Below are 15781 nucleotides of genomic sequence, written 5' to 3'. Positions count from 1 at the left end.
TTTTCCCGCGTTTTGGAAGCAAGTTGCGCCCGCACATGCATGCTTTTAGAGCGCATTCTATTGCCCGCCCCAAAAAACTTTCAAGGGCAATGACTATGAAGCTCTATGACAGTCCGGCATATACTAGAGCTACGCGGGTGCATGCGTGTGCGCGTGTGTTCGTGTGCGTGTCGAAATGCATAATTGACTAATCAAAGAAACTTCAACATTAAAGCTTTCGAACAATTGTTTTACAACAGATTTAGGTGTACGAATCGTATGCAATGAGTATGCAACGCATATTCACTTGAAATGAATTCTGAGGATGGCACTGGTATCGAGATGTGCTTCGTCCAAGTTGCGGTAAAAATGCACTGTTGTTAACAAAGTGCTGTTTTATGCGCTGGCGCACTAAAGTAATTCAAACGCAAATGTATTTTGTCGCACATTTAGCGAATGAATATATCGAAAGTGGGATTATCCTGAAAATTCATTACAAGTGGATACTCCTTGCGTATCCACTTGTGCGCCAAACAGTCAATGAGTCGTACTCAAAAAGCATGAGCTACACTGTGTCTTCGGCTGATTTCCCATCACATGAGACTGAGCACAGGTGGCCATTACAAAGGCAGCAGACTTCAATGATTCGTTTTGCTGTGATCGCATCTACAACGACAGCAACATCCTCTCACAGACAATCCACCATCTTATTTTGTTGTTGTTGTTGCTCCTCTGCAGAAGTGGCACATACCCACGATCGTCCAAGAATTGGGCGGTTGGCAAAAAATGGGTAGAAGAAGTTTAGAAAAAAAAATACTGAAGAAAGATGCACTTTACTCGGTGTTCCGTTGCCTGCTTCTTTCTCAAATAATTGGCTTCACCCACTATACGGGCAACACGGTGGTTATAACGCGCTCTTCAACGGGGAGGAGTGTGGGTGCATAAAAGCTTAATATTTACAGTAAGATTTTGAAAAAAAAAACAATAAGCAGTATGTAATGTAGTACTTAACGCAATAATCTGGTTGTGTGATAGTACCGAAAGAATAGTGTGAATTAGACAAAGTTCCGACTTGTTCTTTGCAATGTATGCGACTTTCTTATTCTATGGCATAGGAATACAAGTTGTGTAATACGCATTATAGACGCGGACACACCTTGCCACTTTCGGACTACCTCTCTGTAAGGGAGCTATATTTATTCAGTTATAATACATAGCTTTATGGAACCTCTTGATCGCAGCTGTTTTGCGCTAGACATGTTATTTCTTCATTTATTTATTTTGTTGAAGCAGTTCCACATTTCTGTGTTTAAATATATTTGATTCAGATAATCCTGGTACAGTATGTTAAGTTCAGTATTTCTTGTTTGTAAAACAGTCACATTTCTTTGTTTTCATTGTTAAGTACGCCAACGTCCAAGCACCTTATCCGACGTGACCGCAGCATGTTATTCGAAGTGACCTTGAAATTTGCTTTCGTTAGACACTTTCTCAATCCAGTTTTTTCTTTTGGGGGGGGGGGGGGGGGCGCAAGTGAAGAGGCAGTTGCTGTGTTGAAGGCTGCACGCTTTTTTAGGCTCAATGACACGTTTTAAAGTTCGTACCTGGGGCTTAATAAAACTGTACGTTTCTTTGTGATTTTGCATTTTTCCTTTAAAGCGCACTTGGCGGCTGTGAATCCTGCGAGCTGCTGTACAAACAATCTGGCGTTATCATTGCATCGTCGTGGGTGGCTTTGATGACGTCGATGCTTTCGACGCTGTTTTTCACCTACCAGCTTATTCTCGGTGCATCCTATATTGTGGGTATGTGCCATGTTAGATAGTTATCCCCTCCTTTATCATGCACACATCCTCTGAGCCACCGACGCTGTTTTGACGAACATCACAACGAAGCGTTACGCGCAAACACACCGCCATCCTGTCATGAACAATCTTTACGTGATGCCCGCATAATGTAATCCACGCCCACTACAGTACTGCTCGTTCTGGCCTTGACAATACATGTACAGGCACTAGTGCTCCCAGAATGTGTGTGCAGCGCAATGCCTTGCACTAATTGTCCAGCACAGCACTGTTGCTGCGCGCTCGCTCAGTGCTTAACACGCAGAATACACATTGCTTGACTGGCAAGGGCTCACGTCACAGTGGAGGTGGTTGTGGAGAACTTTTCTTTTTCTTCACGCTGTAGCAATGGCTATGCTGGGGATGACAAGGTTGTTTGACGAGGACAGAAATCATCATTGCGTGTAACAAAATGGACAGACGGACGAGGCAAGACAAATTTCGAGCAGTTAACTGCTGTCGCAGTAAAAAGAGAATGACGGGTATAATTTCTCGTTTGTCGCAACTGAAATATTCCATCAAAGTCACTGTTTACTACTCAGTTGACTTATCATCGGCATCCAACAAAGGCTGAATCTGAGAGTCGATGTACTACCAAAAACGGCAAATAACGTCGCCATGGTAACGTGCTGCAGGTGCGTGCCCAGACTATAGGAGCGGCGCGGCAAAGTCGAGCACGTTTATGTACAAACCGCCAGGAAAATGAGCAAAAGGAGTAAGAAGAAACACATGAATGCAAATTGCATTTTCTTTCGAAAATGGCGAGTCAAAGAATATTGCACGCGAGAAACGAATATCGCGGCTACAGTTGTAGAGGAAAAGTTATACACATGCGCGCCATGTGCAAAGGCAATCGGAACTCTAGATTTTTCAGTGCTAACGTCAACAAGAACGAGCGTTGGACACAATCAGTACTTGAGATCGGGTTCAGGGTAATGCAAAACAAGGAGCAAAAAATATCTCACTCGCCAGTTATTCTAGAACAGCCTGTTTGACCAACCTGCGTGCGTGCGCCTGGCGTAAACAGACTAGGCAAGGTTAAAACGCCTTGGCGTGTTTTTATTGACATACATTGGCGCAGAACGAGAGAGTGAGAGAGAGAGAGAGAGAGAGAGAGAGAGAAAGATATAAGGGAAGCAAATGCAGGGAGGTCAAGCAGACGCACGTCCGGTTTGTTACCACACTCAACTGGCAGTCGGTAATGGGTGAAAAAAAAAATGAGAAAAATCATGAAGATTGTCGCCTCGTTTAGAGGTGCACACCGACACGATTTTCACTCACTGAGGTTCCTAGACCTCAGCTATTGCTGTAATGCACGTAGTATCGTTTTCTGTCCTTGTGGGAAATGGGGCAAACGTTTAAGACAGAAAAAGACAACTAAAAAAATCTAATCCTCACCAGACACAAGTATGCTGTTTGTTACCCTGCACTGAGTTTGGGGAAAACGGGCTGTTGATGTAGGGAGTAGGGAGGACGAGAGAGAGAGAAGGCAGCAGAATTCGGCGACTCTTTGAGCTTTGAACTCATTTACTGCGGCTGCAGCATGCTTTACTGGGGAACACCGCCATATTATTCTCAGCTGTCTGCTTGTTCCTGAAGTAAGTGCGTTCAGCGACAACGCGATACTTGGCAAGAACCCAGCAGTTCGCGGTTTGTTTGGGGGAAGGGCTGAGGTCATAAAAAAAGATGTACCAATTTAACGTAAGAAATAAGATAAATACTTAGTATAATAGTGAAAATGTACTTATATTTGTTTGGTAGCACGAAAATATTAGTGTGGATTAGATAACTGAATTCTGACTTTTTATTCTTTGCGGTGCATACGCACCTTCCTTACTGTATGGCATAGTCATGGGTGTTGTGGAATTCGAACTACGTTGAGAATATCGCTGTCCAAGTAGGATAAGCTTATTTACATCAAATGTCTAGCTTTCTGAAGCCTTTTAGCTGCAGCTGTTTGTGGATAGGCTTATATATGCTCACTTTTCTTGCGAGCCGATTTAACATTTAGCTATGAATATATTTCATTCAGAAAATTTTAGTGCATCATGTTTACTTTCGTTTCTTTTGAGTCTCGTGAAGATGAGATACTGTTGTGGTCAGTGTTAACATGTTTCGAGAACTTGGGCGAGACAGCCGCCAACCGCCGTGGTGGCCTAGTGGCTGTGGCGTCGCACTGTTAAGCCCGATCGCCCGCGAAATCAAATTCCGAACGCGGCGGCTGCGTTTCAGTCGGGGCGAAATGTAAAAACACCCGTGATACCTTGCATTGGGCGGACGGTAACTAACCCCGAATGGTCAAAATTAATCCGGAGCCTTCCACCCCCTTCAGCGTGCCTAATATTCATATCGTGGTTTTCACAAGTAGAACGCGAGAATTTAATTTAAACGGCCAATTTTTCTTAAATCCCTGTTTTTAGCGAACCCTCCCAGGACTTTCCCGACCGTGACTGCTTGATGTGGCTGGGTGGGACTGGGTGCTGCAGCTGTCCTACGATATAGCTTATGTTTGAAAAAAAAAGAGAGAATAACGTGCCCGATGATGGATCAAAGCCCGATCCTCAAACCAATAGGACACGATTGCACGCATACTTCTATCGTGCCAACGCCAACTAACTCTCTCAGGCGTTCACCAAAGTTCTGAGGCATTCGCACGTGTGTCACATTGCGTGGCACGGGCGAGCTAGAGCACATGCACGCACGCCGAATTTCTTTACGCCACAGACGCAGGAATGAAATTGGCAAATTTATAGCATTTCATTATCCCCGCAACAAAAGCTTCGTATTACATAAATTCTAAGATCTTGATATACAGATATCTTTTGTTTCTGTGGTTCGGTAGGGCAGCGTCGAAGCAGCTGTCTGACATGACTGCAGCGTGGCGTTTAAGATGACCTTCGAATTTCAAATTTCCTTGAAATCATTTTTTTCAGTACGGGTTTTGCTTAATATATAGGCCACAGGTGAGAAGGCTTTGCGGTGTCAAAGGCTTCTTGCTTTTCAAGCTTGATGACTCGTTCTGAAGGTCCCGCTCAGAAATTAACTCACAGGCCAAACCTTCTACTACAACAGATGTCACGTCCTTGGCCATTTTCTAGTAGTGGGTCAACCTAATCAAACCAGCAGACTTACGTTAGAATGACGTACATAATGAAATCCTTGGCCGGTATAACGTAAAACTATTCCAATCTGTTTTTATTCCCAATCGGCCATTAGCCCTCCGTGATATGTCAAAATGGCTCGAGCTCTGCCCGTAAGGGCGTGGCGCTCGCTCAGATATATATGGGCTGGACCCGAACCCAACCTGTCAGGGAGGGCTAATGGTCGATTTGTAATGAAAACAGATTGGAATAGGTTTACGTTATAGCGGCTTTTACCCACTACAGTACTGCTCGTTCTGGCCTCCGAAATACATGCGCAGAGGCCACGGCTCACAGAGTCTCGGTGGAGCGCAAACCCTTGCACGGATTGTCCAGCACCGTTGCTGCGCTACAGTTCATTGGTTAGGGCACTCGACACCCAAATGCACATAGCTTCACTGATGTGGGATCAAGTCGCGGTAGAACCGGTTGTAGATAACTTTGCTGTTTCTTCTCTCTGTGGTAATAGCGAAGCCAGGGATAAAGAGGTCTTCTTACGATCACAAAAACGTTGTTGCGTGTCGTCGACGACAAAAACAGTCGTCATCAGCGTAATGGAATGGACAGGTTGAGCGGACCGACAAGGCAAACCTAATTCCGAGCACTTAACGCCTGTCACCGCACAAAGAGGAAAGAAACGGGTCAAGTCCACGTTACTCTACGACGTTAATTCTGCAACTAGAACAACTGCTCCAAAGTAAGCAATTCAGAATTTACTGAGAAAATATTAGTTCTTACTTGCTAAGGTGCTGTCACATACTTACTGATGACCGACTCTTTGCTTTTCTACCCTGCCTTGACACGAATAAAAATTGTTGGGGGCCTTTCAATCACAAGCAGGTGTTGTTCCTTGCCGTAAACGCAGATGAAACGTTCGGTATAACGCTAAAACTGAAAAAACTAATTCTGGAGTGAAGAGCACAATTAGAAACCCTATGACTTTGTTCACGAGCGGGCTATTTTACTGGTTCCGTGCCATTTGGATGTAACCTTCAGAAATAATTTTGTCTTTGTGACATAAGGCCCAACTGGGTTCCATCTTGGAGCAGTGGGCACTATGTCCCCTCGGTTTATTTAACTGAAAGCGACATCCCCGAAAGTAACCGATCAAAATTGCCCCTAGTTCACAGTGGTTATCCGTATTTAAACAAAAGGTATCAAGCCTCTTCTTCGTCTTGTTACGAGACACCCAGGGAGAGTTTTGTGAGGCGAAGTCCACCATAGCAGCGCAACGCATGTTCACAATTCACATACCCACGCATACACGCGCATGTACATACACAGAGCACGAACACGCACCCACAGACACGCACGGCTTGAGAAGGTTCAAACAAGCCTTCGTAAAATGTAAACGCCTCAATAAAGCAGCTCTGAAATCAAAACAACACGTAAAATGTAAAAGACCTATAACCTTGGAGGAAGCAGAAGAAGGAAGAAGAAGTATTTTAATGATTGGAAATGTAGAGAGGTCGGCCGGATAATGGAGCATCTGGCCTGCTACTCTACGTAAGGGAAGGGGAAGAGGGGAAGAAAAAGGGTCACAATGGGGGATGATAATGGGAGGAACGAGGTGAATGACACATTACACAACTGGTATCACAGGCGTGAGTCCAGGCCCGTGTCACCTAGGAAACGTGAAAGTGCACGCACTGTCTCTGTCGTCTGCCAACTCTGTGGCCACGCGCCTAGCAAGAGGTCCTCCGACAGTGGTCCATTGTGTAAATGTCTCAATGTATCTGCCAATATCAGTCTTTCTCGCGCATACTCAGGGCACACCACGAGCACATGTTCTATAGTCTCTACAGCGCCACACACTGAACAGTCCGGGGAGTCTGTCCGTCCAATAATGTGCAAATATTTGCGCGTGAAGGCGACGCCTAGTCGCCGTCTTTGTATCAGGCATGTATGAGGGCGTGGAATTCCACGCAGAATAGGAAATTTCATATCGGGATCCAGGCTTTTAAGGCGGACATGACGAGCGTCTGGCTGGGCCCAGTATCTTCTCGTCAGAATTGGAAGAATTCGACTTGTCAATAAGATGGCAAATAAGATGGCAGAAGATACTGGCTGGGCCCAGTATCTTCTCGTCAGAATTGGAAGAATTGGACTTGTCAATAAGATGGCAAATGAAATACCCATGAACGAGACTTCACGAAGAAGCCACTTTATGCCTGCAGTATAATGATGTGTGCGCATACGTACCTGCTGCAGAGCGTGACTTTGACTGTTTTCGTCCAGTGAGAGGAGCTCCGGAAGGAAAAAGGTAGACTCCTGCAGAGCGAGATACATTTGCATATAGTTACTGCTCCCAAAAGAGAAACAACTAAAATGAGGAGAGTACAAGGAAGTTCACACATTCAATAACCTCACACAAATCAGGGCCAAAACTGCTAAATATGTGAACTAGGAATTCGATACCGAGAAAATGTCCTGCGCGCTTAGCATAGCACCGACCAATAAGAAAATAAAAAAAAAAAATCCGAGAACACCTAAGCACTCCTTATGAGCTATGAATGCGAAAACATTGATCTGTAATCGAACACAGCTTAGCGGTCCTTCGAGTTATGAATTCCTCGCGGGCAATCGAACGCGTTCAGTCGCTCGTTCATGCTTGTAAGCCATTGCCACAGTCGTACTGCCGTTTGCTGTCGCCGCTTGAGGTTTAGCCCAGTGGATAAGACACCCGGCTTTTGAGCATGGCATCGTAGGTTTGAAAGTTACTACCGCCAACGTTTTAAGGCGAAAGCCTTAGATGGCTCATGGGTCGAAAAATTGACCATCCGGCGTTATGGCACCAACATGAATGTGCATGCACCAGTAAAAAAAAAAGAGCTCGATTATTTCTGTTCACGTTGAACGGACACCTTCCTAGTAATCAGTGTGGTCACAAAAGTGTCTGCGTTTGCCTTTACAGGTTTCGTCCATGTTAACTGAGCAATGTACACGTGTCTTAGGACGTTTTGAGGACTATGTGTGCGCCTTCGAGAACTGAAAATCAATCTGCCGTTGAAAGTTAGCGCGAATCTGTTTGTGTGATGGGCCTTTCCATGTCCCCGTCATTCTGCCTATGATACAAGAAAGTAGAAGGCGCCAAATATGTAAGCCCATGTAGCTACCCTCGCCGAATAAAGTGTTAAAATTATAATGAGAAAGTCGTCGGGTGAACCTGCGTATGTGTCTTAATGGTCTTCATATACTTGCCACGGCTGTTCTAACATGCCTTTAACCACACAGATTCAGTGGCGATGTCTTGGGGACCGAAAAATAGAAAAACAAAAAAAAACAGAAGAAAACAAGTAATAGTCAGTAAGAACACATTTTAATGAAAATATCAAAGTAATTTAATGAATGTCTCGTGAGCGCGTAGCCTTTTGCCTTCATCCTCTTTAGCCTATGCTAATATGACTGCCAAATTTTTCTTTTCGAATTTATTCTGGTTTTTTATACGCCAATTTTTTTTCTAGCGGTTACCGAAGCGCAGTTCAAACACCGGCGATATCTTTCGAGCACGAGGAACGCGCGGATAACACATGCTTCCAAGAGCGAGAATGAGGGCGATGTGGCGTCGCAGACAATGGGAATTTAGGTGCTGTGTTTCGCTTCTCCAGACGACAGGCGCCGGCTTTTTCGCTTAATGGGCCATTTGACGCTTTCACAGCAAAAAGGAACAATTCGTTACAACTCAAGATATCAGTTCTCTGTTTATACAATAGGCTCGCTTTTTCTCAAGCATTGCCTTAACCTGTTTGGTGACATAAAACTCAGACTGGGCGGGAAAGGAACTGTAGATAAAAATGCTAACACCAGTTCAAACAGCTGAACGGAAAACACGTGACGAAGACAGACAATGATGATCGCGACATCCTCGTTGGTCATCATTTGTCCCTTGCTTTCAGTACAACTGTTTAAGACTCGTATTAGATATGAACCAACTAGTTCAGTTGAATAATATTCGGAAATGCTGAACCTGCCCCGAAGTCAGCATATCGATTACAATGACGAAAAGAACGACGTTTCATCCCCAGGAATCCCCAAACTTCGTTTACGTGAGCTTGAGCAGAAAGCCACGGAGATTGGTGCAAAAGTGTTTGAAGAAAGTCTCAGCGTCTGTCTTTGTCCTCAGCACGTAGGCAGAATCTATTGAATCCGCCCCTAGTATCCCACCCTCCATCATTTATTTTTTTCTCACGGAAGTCGGTAGCTGCTTGAAGCAAGCCCGCACTATTGAGCAACTCTGTCTTAGCGCATTTGGTGCAACGCGGTTACGGAAGAACATGCAGATATCCTAAGAAGCGACATCCCAGAAACTGTCGTCCTAGGCGCGCGAGTACTTTTTCATATAATTCCTGTTTTGTTCCTTTCGTTAGGGCCCTTATTTCTTTCTTGATCTTTTATTTTTCCTTGTAGGTTCTCGTGCTTTTGTGCAATCTGTTCTACGGGAGTTGGGCCGGTGGAGAAAACTAGATTGCAGGCTGTTCACGAGGTTAATGACATTCCTATACGCGTCTCGAGCAACAAAAAATAATTCGGGAAGGCGTGGCGCAAACAGCGACACAGAATCTCAATGCCTCAGTTGGCGATTGTCTGCCTTTCTTGCGCTAGCTGCGTTCGCTGTTGCCAGACTGAAACTTTGTTCATTTCCGATTTAACTGCTGCTCATAGAGTGCGGAGGCCGCCGGGATGTGCCAGAATGCGCCCACTCCCCTCGAGGTCTATTCCCACGAGCACCACTCCGGACGCGGATGCACCCGGCAGATCAGCACAATCTGTCACTCCACAGCAACAATAGCATTCTTCTTTTTGTCTCCTTCTCTTCCTATTTCTTTCTCCATCTACCGGTGCAAGGACGACACGTTCGACATGGTTCGCGAGAAACCAGCGTTTCAGCGTCTTCTTCCTTCATAGCGCATTTCTTTCTTTCTTTCTTTCTTTCTTTCTTTCTCTCTTTCTTTCTTTCTCTCTTTCTTTCTCTCTTTCTTTCTTTCTTTCTTTCTTTAGCATAGTCGCCTGAATTCCAGGAAGGGACACGTAATCTTCGATATTTCAATGATAAGGCGCCGCAGTCATGGGCTGAAACACGAACCATTATTCAATTTTGTAAGCAGTGACGTCAAATTTATGTGATTGTGTAACACCAAGCGTATCCATATAACCATTTTCATTCATATAAATTGACTGTACTGCCACCATCCATGCATTTTAGTTTTACACTTACAGAATGACAGCTTAAACTGCCCAATATGGTGGCAGTCTTACGCTTCGGTAAAAACGTCTTAGGCTATTTTACAACAGTGTTGAACTTCCGCAAAATAGCTTTAGACTTTTTGTTGCTGTTGAAGAGAGGATCTGGTTATGGCATTTTCTCATTGGTTTATTTCTTCCTTCGAAACAAGGGCAGTGTCCCAAATAACACGAATGAATTGAAGTAAATGAAATATAAAGCCCATTTATGCAATCAAGTCTACTCATAAATATACAACAGGAATGATATGGAGTTCTTGTTAGACCTTCAGCAGCAAGAAGATTGGACTTCACTGGGGGGGGGGGGGGGGGGGGGGCTCTGAACGTGTTATCTTCAGGAACACTTTCGCCAAATGAAAATGAGCGAGACACGCTATTTCTTTCACACGCCCGTTTTCAGCTCCTTTCCGTTGGTCGTTACATTGTCTTCCTACACTAATCCCACTGTATAGTCATGTTGTGCGATCGAAGCCTACTGCTAGCGTACACCTGGGCGCCACAGATACGCTTTCCAAATGCATAATGTGCGGTCTATAAGATGTTCATGCTGTGCTTGAGGTGCGGAATCTAGACATGTATGCCTTGAAAGGGGAAGGGGAAGCCAACGAAACGTGTATCTTAGCTCCGGCCTAACTGCGTAGGCCGTGAAGTTTTTTAGTAATTTCAAAACTTGTCATTACTTTTACTATTACATGTAATTGACTCATCAGTAAGACACGGGATACATTGGTCCCTGGGGCAGAATAAATGCTTCTGCCTATCTCATCTTGTGAGCATAGCCACAAGAACCTCCTAATTGTTGTGAAAAAAAAGTAGTTGCTCATACTTTGTCAAACGCCGGTATTTATTGTTGGACGGTTAATCTCCAAAATTCATTTTAATGTGTAGGCAGCTGTCTCTAATGATTGTGTGCTAAAGGAGTTGTTTTCCTGCGAGTTCACGTGTAGAGACGATGGAATCATTCCATGAGAGATTTTAGTTTTGTTCTTCCCTCAACACAACTAAGTGCACTATGGCCTGACAATTACAGTGCAACGGCTACCACTAACCATCTTGGTTGCAAGGAACTTCTGATCACCTGCATACACATAAAATGGAGGGTTTTTTTTCAGGAGACTTCTGTAAAACAAATATGATATTCTGAAACGCGATGATAATTCCTGCGACCAGTAACATGAATGCTTAAGTGCGCTAACAGCAACCGCCATAAAACTAAACGAAATGCTAGTGATTTCTCTTCATAGACGGTGTGTTCTTAATGTTCCTGGCTTTTAACAAATATGCTTATTCACTAGTGGCTCATAAAATCTATTTACGAGATGACCAGTCAAAAAGCCCAACTATATTTCCTGCGCTGATCATGGTCCTCGTAAGTTTTCGCTTTGGTATGCTCAAATCACGCGTCGACTCCGGCTATGTGATTTCCAGGACCCCTTAGGCAACCTCTGCTTTTCAGATTTCCGCTATAACGCGTACTGACTTCGTAATTCGTGTTGCGGCTCGAGATGACATTTAGGCCAGGAATTCACCAAACCTATCGATGAGTACGTCCGGTAGTAGGAATGAAAGAAAAGGGTTTTATTTTACATTAGTTACACGGCTCCAGTTATGGTAGCCCTCTCCGTGCAGGAGCATATTATACGTCTGAGTTCACACATCAGGACACGTCAGTCCCACTGCACGACAGGTCTCCCTTTTTGATACCGCCGTCTTTCCTATGCGACTCGACTAGGGAATCTGATGACTGTATCGCGGCCAATCACAATCGTCGAATCGGTTGCAATGCCACGCCCATGATATCGCATCGTTCCGCAGCATTCCCACCTCCGATGGTATGGAATATGTGACCGTATATCAACCTGGGAATTCAAGGCCGAAGCCGTTCCCACGGTAGAATTTGACGTTCACTTGTTTAATCATTAGTTCAGGATGTCAGGTAGTGGCAGGGGGCCTTTTGTGGACCCGTCAGCAGTCGGTGTGAACGCGGCGTTGACTTCTGGGTAGGCGCTGATGGATGGGTGGGGTTGCCTCTTGGCGAACGTCTAATTAATGCCCTTGGCCGTCTTGAGACGTAACATTCGCTGATGATGAGGCAGCTGGACGTTTCCGTTTTTGAACAACTTATGAACGGATTCGTGTCGTGAAAAGCGACCGACGGAGCAGCGAAACTGGATTGTGAACCCTGCAAATTGTAATGCTCTCAATTTGCTTTCTGCTGCTCTTCAGAATTTGGATTAAGCTATCAAGCTATCAAAAATTAAGCTTTCCAAGTTATCAAAGAAAGCTATATATAATGCATAAAGAAATTCCGTTGCCGTAGCTTAGTTTTAATCTGATCCTGTATTTCCTGACGAACCTGTCAAACAGAGATCTTCCTCTAAGAAAGCTGTTAATGGAACTCTAGCGTAATTCGTCCTAGCCCTGAAAATATAATCTTGCATTCCCGCGTTTTACAGTTTCTGAGTATCCAGGGTGGACAAAGATTCCAAGCAACGCGTATCCTTACGTGAATTACTACTGCTGCTGGAATGACATTTAGGATTTATTGCGCGTTGACACAGCGAAGTTCAGATAGGTGGCCTTTCACAATGCGTGATAAATTATAGCTAGACTTGCGCGAGAGAATCTTATGTGTACTAGAGATAAGGCCGTACCTCTCACAAACCATGTAAGCAGCTGCTCAAACCAAGCCGAGACATGTGTTCTCTTATAAGCAGTGCAAAAACAAAGGCAGCAAAAAACATCCGTTCAGCAAACACAGTTAATGGCGTCTCGCGATATCTGTAACGAGATCTCGGCTCTCAGCTCTTCGGTGGCGGAAGCCCCATAGATTGCCGCTGACGCGCGCGTTCGTTTATCCGTTCTTCTCACTCTAGGCAACTGCTAGCCGTCTAACTGGCCCAGGCGAAGAACCGTGGTATTCGGCAGCAACTGGCAGCTGCACCGCGGTGAACGCGGCAACGCTATCTTTCGCCGCAACAGGCTTTCTTCCTCAGCTGCTGAAAACGAGGTCACGGGTTCGTTTCCTTTGTGAAGGCGCCCTATGCCGATCACCAAGTCTCAAGTTTGCTTCAGGCAAATATTTACTTGCTTCTCGGTGAAAACCAGAGCATGCCCAATAACGCTACGTTCATTACCATTTGCAATGACAGGGGTGAAGACTAGTTGAGGGCTTAATGCAATAGGAAGTGATGCCTATTAAAATTTTTCACTAATACTTGAAGAAGTGTATGCACTATCATAAATATAAACAAAGTTTACCGCCTTTATTTGGGCGCTTTCAATGTTTTAAAATAATATCTGTGTAGGGACCTCGGACAAAAGGCGCATACTCTAAGCCCAGTGTAATGCCCCTGCGTGGGACTTTTAATGTAATAAACTGAACTAAACTGAAGATATTTCTGATTTTTCCATTCACTTTCATTCAATTTTATTCTGTGTGGCCTTCCCCGTGTTCCTTCGGGAACACGAAGTCTCAAGTATTCCAAGGAAGATCCTATAATTAGTGAATGAAGAGAATACCAAGTAAGCGTTGGACAATGCTTAAGCAGATATTTGAAGTAATAATGCAACTAAGTTAGCTATAGGATTGACAGCTGGGCTAGTTGATATTGCATTACAGTATCTAAGCATAGACCGCAGCAAAAGACTGTAGACTACGAAGGGGCACGCGACACAAGCACATCTGTTGTGTGCTCCTTCCTCGTCTGTCGTGTCTTGCTTGCCCATGTGCTTCATTTCATGTGCACGCTAAAAAACCACAGGAGGTCAACATTCATCTGGAACCCCCACTACGGTGTGCCCTCATGATGAGGTCGTCATTTTGGCGCGTAAGTAGCCGGAATTTAATCTAACCTGACTAAGCTAACTAGTTGGTAGGTACATGTTTTTTATAGTAAATAGCGCTAAAAACGACACAAGACGGAACACAGCACACTGTCTTGTGCCTTCTTGTTTTGTCCCGTTTTTAGCACTGCTTGCTTTTGAAGCAAATATTCACGCCCTGCAGCTGCGATGCAATGGGAGATTAGAAAATGAAATAATTCTAAGTAAAATAACTTTGGCGTAATTATTGCCTAAAATAGTTGCGTATTGCGACAATATTCACAAACGGGCCTCGAGATAATCATTTACTGGACTTCCCCGATTTCAACGCAGCACCTGCCACAACGTAACGTAGACAGTGCTTTTCAATGAAGCTCGTGGGTGATTTTTACGATGAGAAGTTTCTTGACTGGCACAACACCACATCGCGACATTTGAGTAGGCGCTGCGAATGGGAAGTATTGCCCAATTCTGCAGAATCGCTAATAAGATGCAGAGTGACCACGTTAGTCGATGAGCGACGCTGTCCTCCACTTCAGTGCCGCAAGGTAAACCTTAAGAGTGGAGGAACATTACAGAATACATAGAATACGCGCCGTCAGAAATACATGAGCGACAAGCGTATACTTATTTATTTCCAAGTTGTCGCCAATCTCTGCCGAGACCTTAGGTGGGAGTAGGGAATGTATTGCTTTCGAAAGCACTCATATGCTTCTCCAAGAAAAAAATATAAGAATCCGTTGGATTTTACGGTAAAAGAGGTTTTCATCTCCGCCTATGAATCTAGCATGAAATTTAGGACTGCAGTCGAAACCTGGCATTGAGAACTTTTTGGTGCACTTGTTAGCTTCACCTTCTGCGTCTATAGTACAAATAACTTCAGTTTTTTCTTGCTAGCTTGTGGTTTGTATACTTTTGCACATGCGTGTAAAATGAACATTTGCATTGTACTGCACGTACGCGCTTGTACAAAAGGGACAGACACACAAGAGGCATAGCGGTGGGTGAGTCAAGAACAATAAACACCAACTTCGGCTGCATGAACAAATATTAGTGGCAAGTAAGCAGACATTACGATGTCGGGATGAAGTAGTACAGTAATACTGCGCATGCTGGTGCCTACCAGGACGCGAGAAATGTATAAGCTGCTAAACTAAGATGGTTTTGTCGGTTTAGCCTTGTAAAGCCGAAACACAGTTTCACATCAATTATAAAAATTAGAACAACTCGTCCATGTTCATTTTTGACAGTGGAGAGAAAATGTTATTGAAGTTTAAACACAATTAGTATAGAGAATATTGAATAATTGGACATATGAATCATTTGCAACAACAAGCTCGCTTTAGAAGACGTAGCATATATTATACGTGAAAGCTTGCCACACTATATATATCAAGAGCGCTGCTACAGGCTAAGAGTTAAATTTCCCGTGCCTAAATAAGAAGTTCAGCGGTATCATACTCAGCGAATCATGTATGATGCGCTGAGAATTATGCATCAACAGGCACGAAATACTGAAAAGTCTTGTATTTAAATGTGTTTGTGCGTATAGCCCGTTTCAATGAGGGACAGTGAGATGAGGGAACGTTTATATCCTTCTGTTGTGGAAGACTACAGTTTTAATGTATTTGTGTAGTTGGATCGGGTGAAGCGCTTAGTAACCGGTTTTAGGTACTTGGTTTCCGGTATGCCAAGCTGTTCGTGGTATAGCAGGTACTTGTAACGTTACACGTTTCCGTTGTAATTGCAATG

General features: G+C 44.2%; 1 protein-coding gene across 3 annotated transcripts in view; it reads right to left on the bottom strand.

The window, feature by feature from the left end:
- Window positions 1-15781, bottom strand: part of LOC129383766 (uncharacterized) — a 644189-nt gene that overhangs the window by 231036 nt on the left and 397372 nt on the right. For all 3 annotated transcript variants that reach the window (XM_055068539.2, XM_055068540.2, XM_055068538.2), the window contains exon 3: window positions 7166-7234. The gene's annotated coding sequence lies outside the window, so the exon portion shown is untranslated. The remainder of the gene's footprint in view (window positions 1-7165; window positions 7235-15781) is intronic.

This window comes from Dermacentor andersoni, chromosome 9 (assembly GCF_023375885.2).
Source record: "Dermacentor andersoni chromosome 9, qqDerAnde1_hic_scaffold, whole genome shotgun sequence".
NCBI lineage: Eukaryota > Metazoa > Arthropoda > Arachnida > Ixodida > Ixodidae > Dermacentor > Dermacentor andersoni.
This window is presented reverse-complemented; position numbering and strand designations above follow the sequence as displayed.